Genomic DNA, 9,579 nt, shown 5'->3' with positions numbered 1-9,579 from the left:
GGGCAGGGGGACTTTTAATCTGGGAGTTACTCCCGTCCCATTCAAGTTATTGCCCCATGAGAGGAGTTCCCTCAAACTTCCGCTGGAGTGATTGATCTTTGACTTTGATATCTAATTGGTTGCCTGGCTCACAATAAAGCCCCTCCTTCAAAGGCTTTTCGCAGGCTTTTCTAAACAAAGGAAGCTCACCTGGGCAGTCTTCCTTCCCAAGCTGAGAAAGTTAGACAAAGAACTCTAGGCTCCAGATGAGGTTGGGCGGTGGATAGAGGTATGGCTCCGGGAAGTTCTTGCCTTTGAAACCACGGCCCTTGTGGACTTGGGAAGAGAAGTTAACAGAGTCCCTCAGTACCTGTACTCAAGCAGGAGATGAACAATTATCAAAACAAAAAAACAAACTTACAACTTGTTTTGAGGGAGCTTGATTTTCATTAAATGTTCAGATAAGTGATATAAGACAATCCATTTAAGTTAGTTTTTTAATATAGCCAAGTTTATAATTTCATCAGTGGCCGGGGATCTAGACAGCCATAGCATACCCCTCAGCCAAAAAAACTTTAGACATATTTCTTCCTGACTCTACTCCCTTTTGAGCATTTACTTTAGAAAACGTGTAATTTTAAATCCGTTCTCTTATCCTCTGAGATGTAATTTATTTAAAGCTTCTTTCTAGTTTTACAATCAAGGGATGTCTTTCTGAAAAACTTGGGAGCCATTATTTTTTACAGTGCAATCAAGAGTGGTTTCCCATCTCCCAGCCTCAGTGAGCATCTTGTACCAGGTTATCAAGTCAATTAGCAAACACCATATCCCTCTTTACCCTGGTTCTTAAACATCTGCTATCTGTTGTTTCAAGAGAACTGAACTCAGACTCAGCTCTGGCCTCTCTGCCCTGTTGTGATAACCTTAAATAATGTCTCCCTGGATTGTTTCACACTGTCCACTTTAATTTTTACTTTGACACTGGAAATATTTTGATGATGGATAAAATAAATTGCATGCCATTATGTTGACAAATGTGTACTGGACCAAAAATTGAAATATATGAGTTGTAGTTTGGAGTGTAGAATTTTCTTTTAATTTGGCCTATGGCAAGTGACTTGTACTCTCTGAGCTTCAGGAATTTCTGGTGTAAAATACACCGTGGATCAATAAACTGTAGTTTTTGATGGCTCCCCCAAGCCACACCTTGGGACAAGCAATGGATTATGTAGTTTGAGCATATTCTGTACTTTTCTCATCCTGTCACTACTTTGGGGCAGGGCTGGAATTATGTCTAATACCTTAAATTATTTTATTGTAGAAGATAAAATTAACACCAACAAAAAATATACCCTTGGCTTCTACCCATTCAATTCATGAGTTAATGCTCAGCAGACATTTGCAGGACATGTTTCTTTACACTGAAAAAAATGATTGTGAGGTGTTTCAACTTATTTCTATGAAGAACAGCCCTAAAGGGCAAACTTGGGCTAAGGTTGTTAAGTCTGATGCCAAAAATTCCCTATGGCTCCCAAACAGATTTCTCTCGTGCTTGCTGCTACACAAGCCAAAGAAACTAGGCCCTAAAAAAAGGAAATGCTGCTGCTTCTTTTGTGTGGAGACAAGATTCACAACATCTCAAGTGGAAATGCGACTTTCTCAGTTTCTGATATGCTGACCTTTGTGTTTGTAAATCCCAAGAGACAGAAGACCTTTTCCTCTCTGTCAAGTTCAATCTTTGTAGGGAATGGTTCTTTTCTACAGGATTTGAGAAAAAGGATTAGGGAAAGAAAGAAAAAGACCAAAAATGGAAGAGAAGGAGGAAGTAAGGGGAGGAGGGGGAAAGGGAAAAAGGAGAAACAAATGAAGAAAGAAAAAAAGAACGGAGGAAGAAGAGAAAGAAAAAGATCAAGAAAACAACAATGTGGTGCAGTATGAATTAAGACAGAATTTGTGTTAGTTTAAGCAGGATACTTCCTCATCAATCAATTACTAGAGCAAATATTGGGAGATATGTACTGCACAACCCCAAAAAACATTAATTGGAAATACAGAACTACTTTTGATATAGCACATACTTTTGTCATTATTAAAATAATATGCTGTAGACCAAAATAAAAAAAAAAATTACTAAGATGGAAAAGAAAAATCACAACTCTGCAAGTGTTGACTGACAAGTGAATTCTCTGCTGGCACATAAAATAGTTGGTCATCTCTATAAAACATCTGGGTACCTTAACACAGTGCTTGAATTCTTCACAAAGTATAGCTTTTCTTTATTTTGTACTTTTTATTACTGTCTATATTTTACTATAGGATATCTGTGGGTTTTTTAAGAAATGAAATTCAAATTAAATAATGTACTAGAGAAGAAATTGCATCATTCCCTGCTAATAATATGCTTTAAATATCTTTCTTCTCTGAGCCTAAGGTACGTACAGGCTTTAGAGCACCTAATCTTATCAGAAACCTAGGATAATATCAAGAATGAAAGACAATCGTGAAAAAGACTTTAATTTCTTTTTTTCCAAATTTATTTTTAGTACATGTGGAAAAAAAGAGCAAAGAAATGTAGTATTTTGCTTCACTGTCCCTATTATGAAGGGACAGACACAGTGAAGCAAAAGACTATATTTTTTGCTTCATTTTTTTTGCTATATTTTAAACCATTTTTTTTTCTGTGAGACAACACTTTTCTGAAATAAGTTGTTATTTCAAAAGAAAAAATATATTTAAAAAATATACAAAAACACTATGGGATTCTTGTAACTAATAGAGTAGCTCTGGATAATTGTGGCGTTGTGATAATGACCAGTATTATCCATTAAGGAGTTAAATTGAGTTCTGGAACTACAATTGCTTCCTTTGCAATTTTATGTTGTAAATTTTATTTGGTGTTTTTCTTAGCTTGGACTTTAGGCAATGCATTTGTATTGAGGATGCCTAATGCACAGTCTCAGAAATATGTACCATGTTTATGTAAGTTGTCAAAAAGCACAAAACATGATTAGAATTGCCACATTGGCTTTCTTCTCCTAAGCACCATGATAGCATTTTTTTAAACATAAGGAAACATAAAAGTCAATCTAAAGTTAACAATAATTTGGACAAAATGTACAGAGTTTATTTTTTTACATGGTGTGATATATTGCTAGTTCAACCCCAGAAGGTTTTTTATCCTTGTTAACTAGGAAAAAAAAAAAAAAAAACGAAAGGTTAATGACCCAATAATTATATTCAATTAATTCGTGTGTGTCATGTGAGTGTGTGTGTGTGTGTGTAGCAGTATTAAAGATGCACTAGATATCTAATTTTCTCCAAGGGTTTATCATTTATCAAGTCAACATGGTTTATATGGGTCTTTAGAAAGAATTATTTGACTATTCATCTAGAGTCCACCATTACAACTAAGTTGGAAAAGGCAAGATTTTAGGCTCTAACTCATTAGCTTAAACAACACCTTAATATTGTTTATTTTATTCTGATTGTATTCTATATTGCTCATTTTCTTGGTTTTAAATTTAGTATACTCAAGTCATCATAGACAAAATTCTGTTGATAAATTTATTTGGCTCACTGCATTTTTTTAAAACTGTTGAAACTTTATATAAACCATGTTAAGTCATTATCAAAATAATAGTTTTTTCTTTACGTAGTGCACATTATGACAGGTTCAGAATCATTTCCATTATTTTTATTGACATTTAAAAAGAATTTAGTAACATAGATATTGATAAGAACTTCTAAAAATTAAAGAATAAATCAGAGCTGGGGCAGATCTAAGATGGCTGAACAGCAACAGCTATGGAGTGCAGTTCCCAGCAAGAACAATGCAGAAGGTGAGTGATCACCACATTTCCAAACGAGTTATTACTGCCCACAGACCAGGAGATTCCCGGGCTGAAAAGCCCACTAGTTTCCAGCATGGCTGTTTCAGCCAATGCAGTGGGTTTCCACACAAAAGCTCACACAAATCTGTGTGGCCATTTCAACTGGCACCTGGAATGCCTGGGAGACAGAGCCGCCCATTCAACTGAAAAAAAGGGGGCTGAAACAGGGAGCAGGTGATCTAGCTTGGTGAGTTCCAACCCCACAAAGACCAGCAATCTGAAACGCTCTGGATTGAGAGTTTCATAGCAAGTACAGCTGGACCTGGGACAGTCCAGCTCTGTTGGGGGTAGGGCATCTCCATTACCAAGGCAGTCCACCACTACCAAGGCAGTCCGCCATTACCAAGGCAATTCTAACTATACCTCTATAAACAAAATTGCAAGGAAGTTGACACAGCAGCTGGGCAGAGCCCACGGCAGCTCAGCAATGCCTCTGCTGGCAGACTGTGACTAGACTACCTCCTTGCTGGTCAGGGCAACTCTGAAAAAAGGCAGCAGCATGTCAGGAACTTATAAATAGCCTCACCTTCCCAGGACACAGCACCTGGGAAAAAGGCAGTTATTGAGTTCCACTGCAGCAGACTTAAACGTACCTGCCCAGCAGCTCTGAACAGAACAACAGAGCTCACAGCTCAGCACTTGAACTCCTATAAGGGACAGACTGTCTTCTCAAGCAGCTCCCTGACCCCCACCCATCATATATCTAAAGAATCACCTCATAAAGGAGAGCTCAGGCTGACATCTTGTGGGTACCCTTCTGGGATGAAGATAACAGAAGAAACCGGCATCAACCCATATATATATATATATATATATATTTTAGTTAAGAGACAGGGTGTCACTCTCTCACCCAAGCTGGAGTGCAGTGGCATGATTATAGCTCACTGCAGCCTCGACCTCTCGGACTCAAGAAACCCTTGTGCCGCAGCCTCCCAAGTAGCAGGTACTACAGCATGCACCAACATTTATTTGTTAATAATTTATTTTGTTATTTGTTATTATTAATTTTTATTTATTATCAATCTTTGTTATTTGTTAATAATTTATTCTGTTCATTTATTTTGTTATAATGTATTTTGTTCATTTTTGTTGAAATGAAACAGAATGTTGCTATGTTGCCCAGGCTGGTCTTGAACTCTGAGGCTCAAGGGATCTTCCCTCCTGGGCCTCCCAATGTGCTGGGATCACAGCCATGCACTGCCATGCCTGGCCCACACTAAGTTCAAATGATTATGTGGTATCATGTAATTACATTATGTACCTAGAGTTAATAATGTAGTATGTTTCTTTGACTTAGATAACTACTGAAATGTATGAAGATAGAGCTGTGGATGTGCAAAGCTCTGACTGTACAAATTTAAATATTGCTTGGAGAAGTAGGTGAAAAAGATCTTAATTTACACAGGCTCTTGTTCATCTTTTAAACTCCTTCATAACTTCTTACACAACAGGTATTTAGAATGCACCTCTGAGATGAAGGTAATATTTTATTTATTGATCCAAAAACTAGTTGCCCAGGTATATTTACTATATTGTAAAAAAATTAAAAATCAAACTGAACACTGTTGTTTTATTTATTTTTCTTCAAGTATGCTTTAAAGAACTGATAGAAAATAGTTCTGTTCCTTGATTATTTAAACTTTGTTTAAAATTAGTTTATTAAAATATTATTTAAACTTTCTAAGTCATTATTATTTCATCGAAAACAATTAGTTGTCATCTTCTAATGTGTATCGATACCCTGTTCTAAAGTTATTTAAGTAGGTAATTTATTCTCTTATGCAGAAAACTGCCTTAACTTGAAAAATATTAAAGAATTACAGGTGTTTGTCAATGTGATTGTGGTAATTTGTTGTTGTAGCTAGTAATTTAAAATATAATGTAGCACAGAATGGAGCTAGCCAATTTGCTTATTATTCATCTAAAATTTAATGCATCCTCTGGAACTATTGCCAGTCAACACCTGGAAATATATGGCCCTGAAGTAAGCTTACCAAAATAGAAGTAATGTATAAAAAGTGAATAAATATCTTGGGAGAAAATGAAAAGTTCATATTCATCTATAAGAAAATTTACTCTATCAAAACTTCTTTAAATTTATATTACCAACACATAAAATTACATCATTATTGGATTTTGCAATAAAATGCAAACTTGCATATCTTTATTATCACTACAGTATTGTATTATGTGAGGTAGAATAGTATGACATTCATACAATGAAATCAAAAACAAAAACAAGTAGAAGGTCAGTCTGTGAAGAGAATCACACATGGACACAGGGAGGGGAGCATCACACATGGGGGTCTACCGGGGTAAATAGGGGAGGGACAGTGCGGAGTGGGGGGCTGGGGAGAGATAGCATGGGGAGAAATGCCCGATATACGTGATGGGGAGGAAAGCAGCAAATCACACTGCCATGTGTGTACCTATGCAACAATCTTGCATGTTCTTCACATGTACCCCCAAACCTAAAATGCAATACAAAAACAAACAACAACAACAAAAAAAGAAAAAAAAAATATATATATATATAATGTGAGCTAAATGAAAAAAAAAAAGGGAATCCTAATTAGGGTGCCATCATTACATTGCTAAAGAAAAATAAAGAACATCCATTAATAGTTTAAGTGATGTAAATATATGTCCATCCATATCCAGCCATGCATGTTTTAGAGGATTTGAAAAAGAGGGCTAAACATTTAAATGATTAACATGTAATCACAGCCCTTGTCATCTATCTATCTATCTGCCATCTATCTATCTATCATCTATCTATCTTTCTATCATAGGAGATGCATCAAAAGTGGGAACCATCTAGAACAAATATGGAGTAGCTAAGGGTGAAGATGTCAGGGAATAGATATTTTTCACTATGTCTAAATGTAAGAATATAGCATATTAAAATGAGCACTATTTATAATATACTGACTTAAAAAACTATTAAATTTTATCAAAGTGAATAATGAATATAATGTTTCCTCTATAAATCTGTCAATAATGAAATATCAAAATGTCAGAAAAGAAATGCAATACAGACAGTGCCTAGAAATAAAAAGATAATAAGAAAGAAAGTAAAAAGGAAAGAAGGAAAGAAAGAAAAGAAATAAAGGAAGAAAGGAAGGAAGGAAGAAAGGAAGGGAGGGAGGGAGGGAAGAAGAGAAGATAAAGAAAAAATTTGAACAAAAATTCAAAGTTAGGAAGTAAATGAATTGATGATATTGGACTTAAATGAAGGAAAGAAGATAAAAATTTAAGCCTATAGGAAAGATGTTGTAAGAAGGAAGTGACTTCCTACGTCAGATGCCTGAAGTATGTCAAAAGTTAACATCAGACACCTCTAATTCTGGGATGTGAAAAGCTAAAGTAAATTTAAAAAATGGTTTTGAAAATGGTAAAGCAAAGAGACCTATGCCTGTTTATCTTTAATTCACAGCTAATAAAATATGTTTTCTTTCTTAGCAAAAACAAAGTTAAATTTGCTATTTGTTGAGGATGAAACAAACAGCTTGGGGTCAAGGAAACCAGCTGAGCTTTGTATGAGGTGCCTTCTAAAAACAAGATAGTAAATTAAAATTTGTAGACTTACTAGTGAGATTCTTCAGCCCTCTGCACCTTCTTGCTCTCAGAATGTTGCCAACAAGGTTTATAATATCCACACTTGCATTGCCAGCAGAAGCACTGGTAATTTCTTTCCAGGAAAACTGATGGACCCAAGGGAAAATACTAAGCGAAACAGACAATTGGGATTCTCAGAGTGGAATTTAAGTTGTCAACAATTATCATATCAGTACAAGAAATAAAATGTAAACCTTGATGCATACTTACAGGTTTTGGATAAGTCATTTTTAAAGTAAATATATTTAAAAAAATACATGTTTAATTCAAATAATAAAACTAAGGTCTCACCTGGGCAAGCTCCAAACTAGTTTTGCTAACTTACCATTTGTGCCACCACCCTAAATGTAATCAGCTTTCTTCTCTTTAGTATTAATTATTTCAGTGTGCTCCTTAACACTTTTGTAAACTAAAGAAAATCTCTAAAAGCTGCCTGGTTTTAGTTTAAAAAAATGAAACCCTATGTTTTCCACTCAACATTCCATGTGTCTATACGTGTTCATATGTTCTATTAATTTTTAACATACACAACTAATATTTCAGTTTCATTTCTACACTATTCTATTGTATGAAAATACAATAATTAACCTCTTTTGCCCTTTGATTTCATTGGTTTTGGTTATTTTGCTATTTCAAACAACTTGCTATAAACATTTGTTATATATCTCCTGATACATGTTTACAAATATTTTCCTAATATATTTGTGAAAGAATAGAAACACTGTGTAATAGAATAGTGCTTCTTTAAATTACTAGATGATGAAAAACAATTTCTGAAGTCTTCGTACAAACATGAGTTCTACCAGGAGTTTGTATGAGGAACATAATAATTATATTTCCTACAAATTCTTGTCAATAGTTCAAGAGGATTTTTTTTTTCAGTTTTGTCAATCTGAGATGTGTGCAACAGTGTCCCTCATGATTTTAACTTTCAGTTCCCTGATTACAAACCTGGTTGAGCATATTTTTATCTGTTTTATTTGCTAGTTAGATACCTTTAGATACCTTATTTTATAAAGTATCTAATTAAGTATTTGAACATTTTTTTCTATAGAGTTTTCTGCTTTTTTCTCCGTAATTAGTGAAATCCTTTGTATATTTTCAATAAGAACCTACTGCAGGAGTCAGCAACATTTTCTGTAAAGTGTTAGATGATGTATATTTTAAGATTTTTGGCCAAGAGACAAAACCAAGGATATTATATAGGTGCTTATGTTAAGAAAGAAAACAAATCCCTCAAAAACTTTTATAACATTTGAATATACATATATATATATATATATATATAAGCACTATAGTATTTTTGTTTTGTAATACAATTCATTAATGAGAAAAAGGAAATTATTTTTGAAAGGAATAACATTTAACTAAAATGGAGCATATTAGCCTTTGTTATTATTAAAATCTATTGCAAATATACACCTTTTAATGCTTATCTGTAATGAGATTTTTCCATTCTTCATTATTTCATCTTTGAAAATATCTCATTACACGGATAGGTTCCGTCAAACGGTGTTATTAGTCTATGAGTATATGATTTTAATTTATGATATGTATCCAATAACAGTTATTTGTAAGATTTGATTACATTCTGATCTTGATATTGTTTTAAGCCTGTCATTCCATTGCTAATTAACCACCCAAATGAAGATTAAGGAAATGTTCCTCAATTGCAAATAAATCTATCTTGAAATGTGGAAAATATATTTAAATTTGCACTAAGGTCCAATAAATGTTTTGGACTTTAGTTTTATCTCGGAAAATATACCTATTAAAAAATCTATGTGGGAAGAGGGATCTCACATCATGTTTTTTCTTTTGACAATACAGGAAATGTATAAAGCAGGTTGACAACTTTTGACTGAAACTGTTATTTGGTGAAATGATTTTACTGCAATTTAATTTTCATACATAATGCTGTTATACTTTGTAAATTTAATTGAATTAACTAAGAAACATCTTGTCTACAGAAATATCCAATTTCCAGGACTGTTTACTAATCAATGGTAGATGAGGTTGGTTTGTCTTTTTAAGGAAAACAAAACAAAACAAAAATCAGCCCTGAGCTAAAAGAATCACATAAAAGTTTACT

This window comes from Sapajus apella, unplaced genomic scaffold (genome assembly GCF_009761245.1).
Source record: "Sapajus apella isolate SASKATOON/1434 unplaced genomic scaffold, GSC_monkey_1.0 scaffold30, whole genome shotgun sequence".
In the NCBI taxonomy this organism is placed as follows: domain Eukaryota; kingdom Metazoa; phylum Chordata; class Mammalia; order Primates; family Cebidae; genus Sapajus; species Sapajus apella.
Note: the sequence above shows the minus strand (reverse complement) of the source record.